The 12,399-nt window shown below is 45.9% G+C and overlaps 1 protein-coding gene across 1 annotated transcript in view; it reads left to right on the forward strand.

Annotated features, from left to right (window-relative positions):
* Positions 1–483: 483 nt before the first annotated feature.
* LOC127395609 (phospholipid-transporting ATPase ID-like) overlaps positions 484–12,399 on the forward strand; it is a 93,205-nt gene continuing 81,289 nt past the window's right edge. Inside the window, exon 1 of the mRNA XM_051642775.1 lies at positions 484–698. The gene's annotated coding sequence lies outside the window, so the exon portion shown is untranslated. The remainder of the gene's footprint in view (positions 699–12,399) is intronic.

Genomic DNA, 12,399 nt, shown 5'->3' on the forward strand with positions numbered 1-12,399 from the left:
TCCAGGAGCCTAAACCAGGATCCTGATGTACTTGGTGCCATAAATCCTCAAAATAATCTGATATCTCTCAGAAATCAAATACATTTTGCAAGCCCTTGTGGGAGGTACTGCTAGGTCTGACCTTTGAGAAAGAGTTGTTTTGTGTTTGAAACCTACTGAGTGCCCTCCAAGAACACAAACCTGTTCAGTGCGAAAGTTGAGCACATTTTATACATCTCTCTCTGCTGCTTCAGCTGCAGCACTGTGCACCAGCAGGTTTTCAAGGCTGCCTTTCTCTTGGATGAAATGCAAAGTCTTGCCTATGGCATATAAAACTTTGTAACACCTGATGTCATACCCGAGTCCAACGATCAATTGCTTTTTATTTACTCAGTGCTACACCGTGCCATGTTCCACCCACAGCTTTGGGAACTTTGCCTTTTCCCTTGCAGTTGAGTACACGAAGCAGACCAAGACATCCTGTAACTTCTGGATGGTGTTCAGCGTGTCCCTGCACAGGTTTACCTCCAGATCCTGGAAAGCACAGTGTTTCCTAGTGAGCTTCACAGCTGAGCTGGGGAGAAACCTGCTGCGTTCTGCCGAGAAACCGTCCAGGGATTTTAGAAGAAGCTGCAGTTTTTTGTAGGGTGCTGAAAACGGCCCCTTCTGCCTGTCTCTAGAAACAGCTTCAGGTCGAAAAGAAGATACAGAACAGCCAGGTAGGACACTTTCTTAGTTTTTAATTCTGGAAGAAAAAGTGTGGAAAAATTGTATAGAAGCCCTGATTCCAGCTTTCTTTTTTTTTTTTTTTTTACAGTGTGGCGTTTGGTTTTGGTTGTTTTTTTTCCCTTTCATATGCTGGTTTATTCTGCATCTGTAGATGCTGGTTCTTGATAATGGGTCTTGTGTCTAAGTTTTCTTTGCGTAGTTCCAGCAGCATACAAAAGCAGCATGAGTTGGGATCACAGTGAAGCTCTCCAGAGTCAGTAGGAAAGCACATGTCCACTTTACTGACTTTGGATCTAGGTCCCTCTTCTTTCCTTGTTTAAAACTTCTGAAGAGAGAGCCAGGCTTCTCCTTCTCTGTGTGCTTAAATCCAAAAGGTGCTCAAAGCTCTCCCTATTAATGGCACTTTGACAGTAAAGGCATAAAACAATAAGAAATAAGCAGCTCTTGCCTCCATCACAGAGGGTCTTGCATCACAACTGACCATCTCCAGAGTAGATGTGCTCTAGCTCAAACTGGTAGATGAGCCAGTTAAGGAGCACTGTTTTCTGGCCTATTGTCTACTTAGTGATAAATGCTCTCACTGCCTGTAGGACTGGAAGGTGTGAGACTGGGGTGGAGTATTTTGCACCACTTGCTTAAGAACCTGATATAGACATCACAAATCATTAGGTTTCACCTGGATATGCTTTCACGTTGCAGAGTTATTTCTGTTTCAGTTAACCAGTATGTTAACTATGTTAACCATGTTAACCAGTTACTGTGCCAAGACATGAGGCCAACTCATGGATGTTCAAAGACTTTATGAATGTGGAGACCTATGATTAGATTAGATGCATCCAGCATATCTTCTGTACTTCAGAGGAAACTAACCCCTTCCCTTCCACATCTTTGTGTATCTGACATAGGAAATATTTCATCCTTCCCCCATAGCTGATAATATTTTTCCTTTAAAACCAGAAGTAAGACACTTTAGCATATATTGAAGAGGGATTTTCACCATAAAGTATTGCTCTTCTCTCTCTGTCCATTAAACATGACAATTCAGGTGTCCTGACATGGTAAAACTCCCACAGAAGCCAGCAGGAGATGTGCTAAGTGTGGCTGTGGGAAAAAAGAAACCTTTTTGCTTTAGCTAAAGTTAGCTTGCTGCACTAATCTTTATGTATACCTCTGCAAATGATAAATTATTTCAAAAATAGTGCTGAAAAGAAAGGTTAAGGCCACACAATTTGAGACAGAGGCACTTGTGTTACTTGCCTGCAAACCATCAGAGCAAAATAACCTGGAGTTCACTTTACAGGAGTAACTGTTTATTTTCTTTCAAGAAAATGGTTTATTTTTCTTAGCAATAAAAACTCTTTGTGAATCTCTGTTTAGTTGAATGTGTGACTTACTGCACTTCAGCTTTGGTTCTAATTGTTATTTTATCCATGACCCACAGCTAGTACCAGTCAGAATGGGTTCATAGCAGGCAGGTCCTGCTTGACAAATGTGAGCTCCTTCTCTGACAAGGTGACCTGCTTAGTGGATGAGGGCTGTGGATTTTGTCTACCTGGGCTTTAGTAAAGCCTTCAACATGGTTTCCACAGCATTCTCCTGGAGGAAGTGGCTGCTCATGGCTTAGACCAGCGTACTTTTCTCTGGGTAAAAACCTGGCTGGCTGGGTCCAAAGAGTTGTGGTGAATGGAGTTCAGTGTAGGTGGTGGCTGGTCACCAGTGGTGTTCCTCTGGATCAGCACTGGGGCCAGTTCTGCTTAGTATCTGTATCAGTGATCGGGGCAAGGGGATTGAGTGCTCCCTCAGTCAGGTTGCAGATGACACCAAGCTGGGCAGAAGTGTTGATGTGCCTGAGGGTAGGAAGGCTCTGCAGAGGGACCTGGACAAGCTGGATAGATCAGCCAAGGCCAATTGTATGAAGTTCAACAAGGCCAAGTGCTGGGTCCTGCACTGGGGTCACAACCACCCCAGGCAGCACTGCAGGCTTGGGGAAGAGTGGCTGGAAAGCTGCCCGGAGGAAAAGGACCTGGGGGTGCTGGTGAACAGTGGCTGAACATGAGCCAGCGTGTGCCCAGGTGGCCAAGAAGACCAACAGCATCCTGGCTCGTGTCAGGAATAGTGTGACCAGCAGGACCAGGGCAGGGATTGTCCCCCTGTTCTGGGCACTGGTGAGGGGGCACCTTGAATCCTGTGCTCAGTTTTGGGCCCTGCACTACAAGAAGGACGTTGAGGACATTGGGCGGCTGCAGTGAATCCAGAGAAGGGCAACAAAACTGGTGAAGGGTCTGGAGAACAAGTCTTATGAGGTGTGACTGGGTGAACTGGAGTTGTTTAGCCTGGAGAAAAGGAGGCTGAGGAGAGACCTTATTGATCTCTGCAACTGCTTGAAAGGAGGTTGTAGTGAGGTGGGGTTGATCTCTTCTCCCAAGCAACAAGTGATAGGACAAGAGGAAATGGTTTCAAGTTGCTCCTGGGGAGGCTTAGATTGGATATTAGGAAAAAATTTATTTACCAAAAGGATGAACACTGGAACAGGCTGCCAAGGGAAGTGGTGGAGTCACCATCCCTAGAGGTATTTCAAAGATGGTTAGAAGTGGTGCTGAGGGACATGGTTTAGTGGCAGATTTGGCAGTGCTGGGTCAATGGCCACACCTGATAATCTTAAAAGTCTTTTCCAATAAAAACACTTCTATGGTTCTACAATTCTATGATAGTTTAGCGTTTCTTAAGGTCACTATTCCAGGCCTAAGAAAAAATTAACTGGAAGGAAGGGAACAGCAAAGTCAGTTAATTTGCTGATATTGAAGTAAAACATACTGTCTACTGGGAGTATGACTCTCTTCAAGTCAGCCTGGAAACCTACTTCCAGCTTCACAGAGAGTAGCTGATTACCACTGGATCCCTAGGGCAAACAGATCCCTAGGGCAGGACCAGCCTGCTGGCTGTCTGCATGAGGGAGTGCTCTGTGTTCACTGCTGGCTCACCTTCCACACACTCAGCACAGCAGGCTTGGTCTGGACAGCTCTCCAGTCCCTCACACTCCTGGGTCCAGCCTGGGACTTGTATGTGTTTGTCTGGGCTCAGCATTGGCTCTAGGAGGAGCAGGATCAGGTTCTTGCATGTGTGTAAACTGATGTAGAGGTGATGGTAAAAAGCCACCGGAGTCCCTGAAACACATACGGCAGGAAAGCTCAAAGAAGTGAGTTTCCCATCTCAAAAAATTAATTATGGGGTTTTAGCAGTGGTTCCAGTGTCATGCCCCAAGCACAAGCACTGAAAGGAGGAAACACAGGTAGATCACAGTCTGTTAAAGACTTTGCCTTTCCCCACATGCTCCAGAGACCCAATGCAGTGTGGGATGCTTAGTCTGAGGGTTGGGCAATACTGTGGTAGATCCAAGGTCAAAGCTGGGGACATGCCCTGTAGACAGGGCTGATAACTATGATCCCTAGACAAACAAGACTGCTTTTCCCTTTTCCTGACTCATTTCAGGGGGTTGTGCAGCTCCCTGCCTGCCTCCCTTAGGTTATTCAGAGTTACGCTTTCATCCATTCCTTTCCTCCTACCCCATTGTTAATGTGATTCTGAGTTCACTGGGACTTTCAGCTACTGTGAGTTGCAGTTCCAGTGGCCATCTAGATTACCTATTAGTTTAATGTTAAGACTTTCACTTTCTCTCCCCAGCCCTTTGGTAAGAGCTGTTGTGTGCAATTTATCCTGTCGTTGCCACCAGGAATGTTGCCAATGCTCCCCCCACCCCCATTTCAGTTCTTGGACAAACAAGATTTAGTTTACTTTTCCAGCTTAAATCTATATATTTGAATTTACTACAGCACAAAAGATATTGATACAGGTGTGAGGGGTCTGAGAACAATGGTTTTGCTTAATTTATGCTTAGTTGCATCAGAGTGCTGTCTTGCATCCCAGTTAGGGTTCCTCTCCCTGCTATTCTCTTCTAGACCTCTCCACCCTTGAGACTCTGGGGAAACAGTCTCTTTCTCAGAGTGTTGCTTTCCAAGGGCTCTAGCTCTACTGAGGGGTGGGATGGCTGGAGTGGCAACTACCTCACACATCTCCTGAAGGCTGCTCCCCCATAGCAAAGCCATCCAGAGTAATCTATACCTTCTCCTGAGCTGCTGCAGTTGTAGGAACAGCAATCTGAGCACAAACTGAAATTGATGGTGATTCACATTTATTTGTGGGGTTGTGACAACTCCCATTAACACCCTTTTCTACTGTATCTCCTTAAGACTAACCAGTATCTCAGCTGCCTGTGTTGGACTTCCCAAATGGCTCAAAGGAATGCCCAAGCCACACTCATGGCAAACTCAGGCATCTTACTTGTCAGGGCATTAAGCTCCCTGATTTCCAGTGATTTTAATTACCATTAAACGTACTAAGTAGTAAGTTTGTATTTCAGATTAGGTCTGACTCTAGGGCTGTTACATTTAATCCGAGTATGCCCTAAAAGTTTCTTTTTTTTCACATGCAAATGCTTTTGCTTCTGATGCCTGATCTTCAGAGCCCCCTGAGTACCTCCCTTCTTCCTTAAAGCCTTCTTCATCAAGTGCTGTGAGAGCATCCAGGAAGGCCCCTGCTTCTATCATTAACAAAGAGAAGACTAGAAACCTGGTCAAAATTGTAGGACACTTACAAGATGAGCTGAGGAATGAAACCAGCTTCCAAAAAAACATTCATTCAAAAACTTTCCACCACACCAGATATTGATTAATGAAGCAATACATACTTGGGTCTATTTAGATTTCATGCCTCACTGGCGTGGCTGCCTCATGTCAAGAATATTTTTGGGAGTCTCAAGGTATAAAATTGCAACCCACCACTTCACCACATGACAGAGAGGTTTCCCAGCTACATCTGGCCCTAGACAGTACAACTGAGTCTGTCTGCTTGCCAGAGATCATAATTCTCTGGATTGTCACCACAGTTTCCCTTCTGGTCAACCCTTGCTGCAAAGCTATGCTACAGGTGGGCTAGCTTGGCTAATGTTCTTTATTTGGTTTACAAACCAAATTTCTTGTCAGCATTTTTCCTGCAGTAGTATAAGTATGCTCTTCTCAAAGCTGCTCGACAGATTGCCTTGAGACACTGCCTTTGAAGAAGCTCTTTCTGTTTCATGCTATTTTCTATGGCCAAAATGGCAATCAGATTGAAGAAAAGAATCGTGTCCATGCCTTTCTGGGCAGACACAATCTATTCAGCAGATGGAATCCAAAGAAACACTGAGAACTCTGTCTGAGCTGTTTACCTTTCTACACCACACTTGCCTCCAAAGCTAATCCAATCTTGCTTTTTCTAAGAGAAATTATGATTTTAATGTACTGACACAAGGCATTTATTCTGTTCTGATTACACCATCGTTGAAAAGGTATTGAGAGATTAGTTGTTTCTTAGTATTTTGCTACATTTCAGGGAACTTGACCGTATACTACCAGCCCTTAGAAGACACTTCTTCACCCAAGCCCTGCAAAAATTAGCTGTCAAATGAGCCTAAGCAGTTACATGGGCAACAGTGCACATGGGTACCAGTAGCCTAACTTGGAGCAGGGTGATAGGTAGAGCATTGCAGAGCTCTGCTTTTGAGATGTGCCACATACTGGCTGAGGAGAGCTTTGGTACTTGCCAAGATTCAAGACTATAAGAAAGTTAAAAATGAAGATTTGGAAATCATGGAATCATGGAATCACAGAGTGGTTTGGGTTGGTAGGAACATTCAAGATCATCTAGTTCAAACTCCCCTGCATGGGCATGAACACCTCCCACTAGACAAGGTTGCTCTAAACCCCATCCAACCTGGCCTTGAACACTTCCAGGGATGGGTCTTGTTCTCAAACACTGGAACATTCCAAATAATGTTACATGGAAAAAAAAATTAAAAAAAGAGAAATGCTAAAAACCCTTAAGGTTATGTTTACAGAACCACAGAATCACCAAGGCTGGAAAAGACCTTTAAGATCATCCAATCCAGCCTATGACCAACACCAGCACATCAGCTAGACCATGGCACTGAGTGCCACATCCAGCCTTTCCTTGAACACATCCAGGGATGGTACCTCCACCACTTTCCTGTAAAGTCCATTCCAATGTCTCATCACCCTCTCCATGAGGAATTACTTCCTAATATCCAACCTAAACCTCCCCTGGTGCAGCTTGAAGCCCTGCCCTCTTGTCTTGTTGCTAGTTGCCTGGAAAAAGAGCCCAGCCCCACCTGACCACAACCTCCCTTCACGTAGTTGAAGAGAGTGATTAAGATCCCCCCTGAGTCTCCTCTTCTCCAGGCTAAACAACCCCAGCTCCCTCAGCCTATCCCTGTAAGACTTTCCCTCTAGTCCTTTCACCAGCCTCATTGCTCTCCTCTGGACCTGCTCCAGCACCTCAGTATCCTTCTTGAAGTGAGGGGCCCAGAACTGGACACAGAACTGGAGGTGAGGCCTCACCAGTGCTGAGTACAGGGGGAGAATCACATCCCTACCCCTGCTGGCCACACTATTCCTGATACAAGCCAGGATGCCATTGGTCTTCCAGGCCACCTGGGCACCCTGCTGGCTCATGTTCAACCAGTTGTCAACCAGCACTCCCAGCTCCCTCTCTCTGGGGCAGCTCTCCAGCCACTCTTCCCTCAGCCTGTAGCTCTGCCTGGGGTTATTGTGGCCAAAGTGCAGGACCCTGCACTTGGTCTTGTTGAATTTCATGCCATTGGCCTCAGCCCATAGACCCAGCCTGTCCAGGTCCCTCTGCAGCTTCTTCCTGCCCTCCAGCAGATCGACACTCCCCCCCAGCTTGGTGTCATCTGTGAACTTCCTGAGGGTGGACTCAGTCCCCTCACCCAGGTCATCAGTAAAGGTGTTGAATAGGACTGGGCCCAGCACTGATCCCTGGGGACACCCCTGCTCACCAGACACCAGCTGGATGCAGCTCCATTCACCATCCCTCTCTGGGCCTGGTCATCCAGCCAGTTTTTCACCCAGTGAAGGGTGCACCTGTCCAAGCCGTGGATTGCTGGCTTCTCCAGGAGGATGCTGTGGGAGACTGTGTCAAAGGCCTTGCTCAAGTCAAGGCAGACCACAACCACAGCCTTCCCCTCATCCACTAGGCAGGTCACCCAGTTTAATAGTAGAGTTTCTCATTGAGTGTATGAATTCTCATGTAGCTTCCATTTTACTTTCTGTTAAGTTGGGATGTCCTGTCACTATCTGAAGATTTTCTGTCTCCTCAAGGGGAGGAGGTTGAGCTGTTCTTTCTGTGCCACACCAGCCAGAGGTTGTTTCTTTCTTTCTTTCTAGCTTGTCAAGAAAACTTCTTTATTTATTTCTCCTGACTAGGCATTCAGTGTCTCACAGTACTGCTGAAACCTTAATTCTCTTTTGTCTCTCACTGCCTTTGATGAAGTTCTCTGTTGTGTGCCTTCATTAGCACATTCCTAACTTCAGGTTGCATGTCAGTGCCTTCTGGAGATAAATTGGTGAAACCTTGATTACTCTTTCAGAGCAGAAAACTCTGTCTCTTCTTACAGGGCCCACAACTAATTTTACCCTGCAAGCAGCACGTGAAAACCAAACACTGTGTGACACTTTGTGAGGCTGGGAATGGGGTGTTTAATTTAAATACCTGCCTCTCTTTCCATGTATCTCCTTGACCTTAAAAGGATCTTCTGTGATACCACCCCACATCCGCAGCATACTTCTGTCTGTGTGCACTGCTGTCTGCGGTTCTCACTGACTGAGCAGCTGCTGCCTTCCCCCTCTGCAGGTTCTCCTAAATTTCTGGGAGAAGAACATTCCCTCTTTAACTCTGCTATCACATCCTGATGTCCCTGCACACTCATAAGATTCTTCCTTTTTTTAATCCATCTGCTGAGGGATTTATGTGCATCACTTCCATTTGAGTTAATAGGAATTCACAGCTGCACATGTGCACAGAGATTAGAATAAAACAGGTCTGTGTTCTCAGCCATGCAAGTGCAGATGAACATGCATTTCTGTTAACACCTGGATTACAGACAAAGGAACAATCTAATGTAAAATAGACTTACAGTGAATAAAAGCAAAGGCTGACAGTGCCAGGACCTTTCTTCTTCGTGCTGTGGCCATACTGGAGCAGCCACAGTTGTACATGGCTCATTTGCTGCCAAGTTGGTGCTGCAATTGAAGCACAAGCCGTTGATAAAATTGTAACGCAGTTTCCTTGGGGAAATCTCTGGAGAAATCTCTAAGGAAATCAATGGTTTTGTGCCTATTTATACCAGGTTGTGCTAGCACAGACATTTACCTTTGGTTAATTAGCTGAAACCTGATGTTTCAGAGGGGATTCAGAGTCTCTCCGCTCATTACATCAGGCTCCCTGGACCTTGTTTTATAAGGTGGCTTCTTCTTCTTCTTTTTTTTTCTTATTCTTTTTCTTTTTTTTTTCTTTTTTCTTTTTTTTTTTTTTTTTTTCCCTTCCTTCCTGACTTAATTCTGACCATGCTCTTTCACCACCAGGCAGAGGTGTCCTTATTCTTCCCAGATCTCACAGAAATGGAGTTATGAAAGATCAAGAAGTCACCCAGGCCCAGGCAAAAGCAGTAGAATAACATACTTGTACACGTGCCTGAGCCCCTTGGGACCATCCCCCTACAGAACGCTGATACTACTGCACATCTCTAAAGAGAACATCAGTTGGTCACCCCTGAGCCCCCTCTGACCTCTACAAAGTGGGTCATCTTATCACCATGTAGGCAGCAAAAGCTGTAATAATAAATAAGGACTTAATGTAGAAAATGCTACTACAAAATATACAAAAAATCATCAATACTAGGCAGAATTTCCTGGACAGCAGCATGTTGCCTCCACGTTTTTCCTGGCAGGACAGATATGATTATAACCTGGAAAAGAGACGGTACAGATTATACATGCACATGATGTATTTAATTTGGAATTACTGTTAAAGTGTTTATGAGCACAGTGGATGTGACATGATATCACATGAATCCTCTCAGAATGCCTCCAAGTTTTTAATGTGAAGGATAAGTGACTCTAGAGCAATACATAATGCAAACAATGAGAGGCTTAAAGACATAAATCCAAGATCTCTTGGCTGATGCTGCAGGGAATACAGAAGTATCCAGGCATCTCCCATCCCCTTCACTGATGCTTGGTGCAGAAAACTGGAAGTGGCTATGGGGGACAGGGATGCGTTGCTGCAGTATGAAAGAGCCTGCCCAGTGTGGAGGACACTGCTCCACAGTCCTCCTGTGATTACCACCTGGAAAGCCAAAGGTGGGATCCATTGCAGCCCTGTGCCCCTTTGCCTGCTGAGTCTCCCAACACATTTGCTAGGTGCCAGTGCTCGCCCTGCCAGGGCTGTGCTGTTTACAGAGAGAGCACACGGGCTAAGCACAACCAGGAGCAGTGCACCTCTGGGAGGCTACAGGAGATTAAACATTGTCTAGCCATTGTAGGGTCCTTCAGGTGGTGTTACAGCATGCCAGAAGTGCCGTTTCTCACATGAGTGCAGCCCATTTTCCCCCTATGCACAGCTTGTGAGAAGGCTCTGTGAAATGCAGAGGCTTTTTGTTGGCTCTGCATGGGGTGGGTTTCCTCTGTGTGTTCAGTTACAGAGTCCCACTGAGGGGTATCCTAATTCCTCAGCGGGTTTTTTGATGTGTATCTGAGGACTGTGCATGTGACAGCGTTTGAAGTGTCACCAGAAACAGCGTATGTGTTTGTGGCAGCTACTGCCTTGCAAATAACAGCAGGAGGTCTTGTGTAGTAACAGTGTTACACATGGTGCTTTAATCGGAGGCTCTAACAAGCTGGGCTGTTACTTTGCCCTCAGCTATTGATTTTTTGCTATTCACATAGGCATGATTAGCTTTTAACGAGCCCTCCCAAGCATCCCCCTGAGATTCCACGTAGTTCACTGATGATGAGGAGGAAATATGCACTAAAAGCAGTGTGGACACATCTGGGGTTTGCTGCAGCGGCTGATTAATCCCTGTGCTTTCCCAGTGCAGTCAGGCACATGCAGTTTCATGGGCAAATGAGGAGTCACAGATTTATAGTCCACAAATGTAATCCTGAGACAGGTTAATGTCCATCAGCTCCCACTGATTTGTGTGTCCACCAAATCACCTAATTCCTCGTGGGATCACAGCAAGTGGTTCAGGGACACAGGAGACTCCTCCACTTGCAATGGCCAATTCCCTACCAAGGCAATGAAGCTTTTGGCCTGAAAGAAGTTCATAAACACAAGATTCCAAACCTGGTGGGAACTCGACCTCAGAGACAAGAATTGAGCTCAGCTTTATCTCCCGTTCAGTGTAATCTGAGCAGGTGAACTCAGAAAAATTCTCTTTGCCCAAAAGATTTTCAGCTCTTCATCATCTTGTATGGTCTCTAAAGGGGATGGTTGAGAGAGGCTATTTTAATTTCTGATTTATGATGTCAGGAGGTACCGCATTTGCAGGTGCTGGTGCCAGGAGGATGAGGTCAATAGTCACCTCAACAAGTTGTTGCTTTCCTGTGTGTCTCTGTGGGTTTCTTACGCGTGGCTAGAAATTCCCTTTCTCCATCAGAGCCCCTTGCCCAGTACCCCAAGTCCTGCTGATCATGGTTTGCCAAGGGCCTGGAATACTGGGCAAGGGGCTCTGATGGAGAAAGGGAATTTCTAGCCATGCACCCTTCGTTCCCTGCTGCACTCAAGTGCCACTCCACCAATCCTGATCAGCATGAGTCACGTTATTCTGCACACACCCACTGAAGCTATCTTATGACCATTTCCATTTGGCATGTATCTTACAGCACTGTGTTGGCTCCCCCCTGCTGAAGTAACCAGGGAGGTATGGGAATACTTCTGTATGAACCTGAAGTGCTGAATCTGGACACCTCAGATAGGACCCAGGTGGCTGGATGCATATGGGTAGTAGTCCAGATCATACTTTCAAACTGAGTTACTTTGGATTTCTACCGGTTTATCAAAACTTCTGCCAGTTCATTAGAGGACCAGTTAAATTCATTTGGCTGGGTAGCTCCCAACAGGTCAGGACAGCCCAAGAGCAACTGATCACTTCATGACATTGTCTTCCTGTCTCCATTGCATTTTCCTCCCACAGTGTGGTCATGATAACAGGAACATGTAGGGTTTCTTTTGCCCCTCAGCTGCAGTGTTGTGGTGTGCTCTCTGCTGCCAGGAGCACAGCCTTACTTGTCAAATTCTCCACAGGGATCAAGGACAATGCCAGTACAATTAATCTTTCCTCACCTGTGACACAGTATATTTTGGGACCTTTGGCCTTTCGTTATTCACTTTATGATTGTGTTGGTATTACCTGGAGTTTGCAAAATGGATGTTCTGCAGTTCTTCCTACTCCTCGATTAAACACCTCTCTGATACTCACCAATTTGTTCCTTGCAGTCCTATATTCCTTATGCATCCCACACTGACTTTTGACAGCAAGAGGATCACAGTATCATTCTGGCTGGAAAAGACCTTCAAGATCATCTAGTCCAGCCACTACCCTAACTCTGCTGCATCCACCACTAGATCTTGTCCCCTGGCACCACATCTTTCTTTTTAGATGTCTCCAGGGGTGGTGGCTCGTCCACCTCCTCAGACAGCCTGGATCACCAAGTCCATCTTCTGCCTCAGAACAGGACAACCTCAAGGTTCACACCATGTCCCTGAGGGTGTTGTCCA

This window comes from Apus apus, chromosome Z (genome assembly GCF_020740795.1).
Source record: "Apus apus isolate bApuApu2 chromosome Z, bApuApu2.pri.cur, whole genome shotgun sequence".
In the NCBI taxonomy this organism is placed as follows: domain Eukaryota; kingdom Metazoa; phylum Chordata; class Aves; order Apodiformes; family Apodidae; genus Apus; species Apus apus.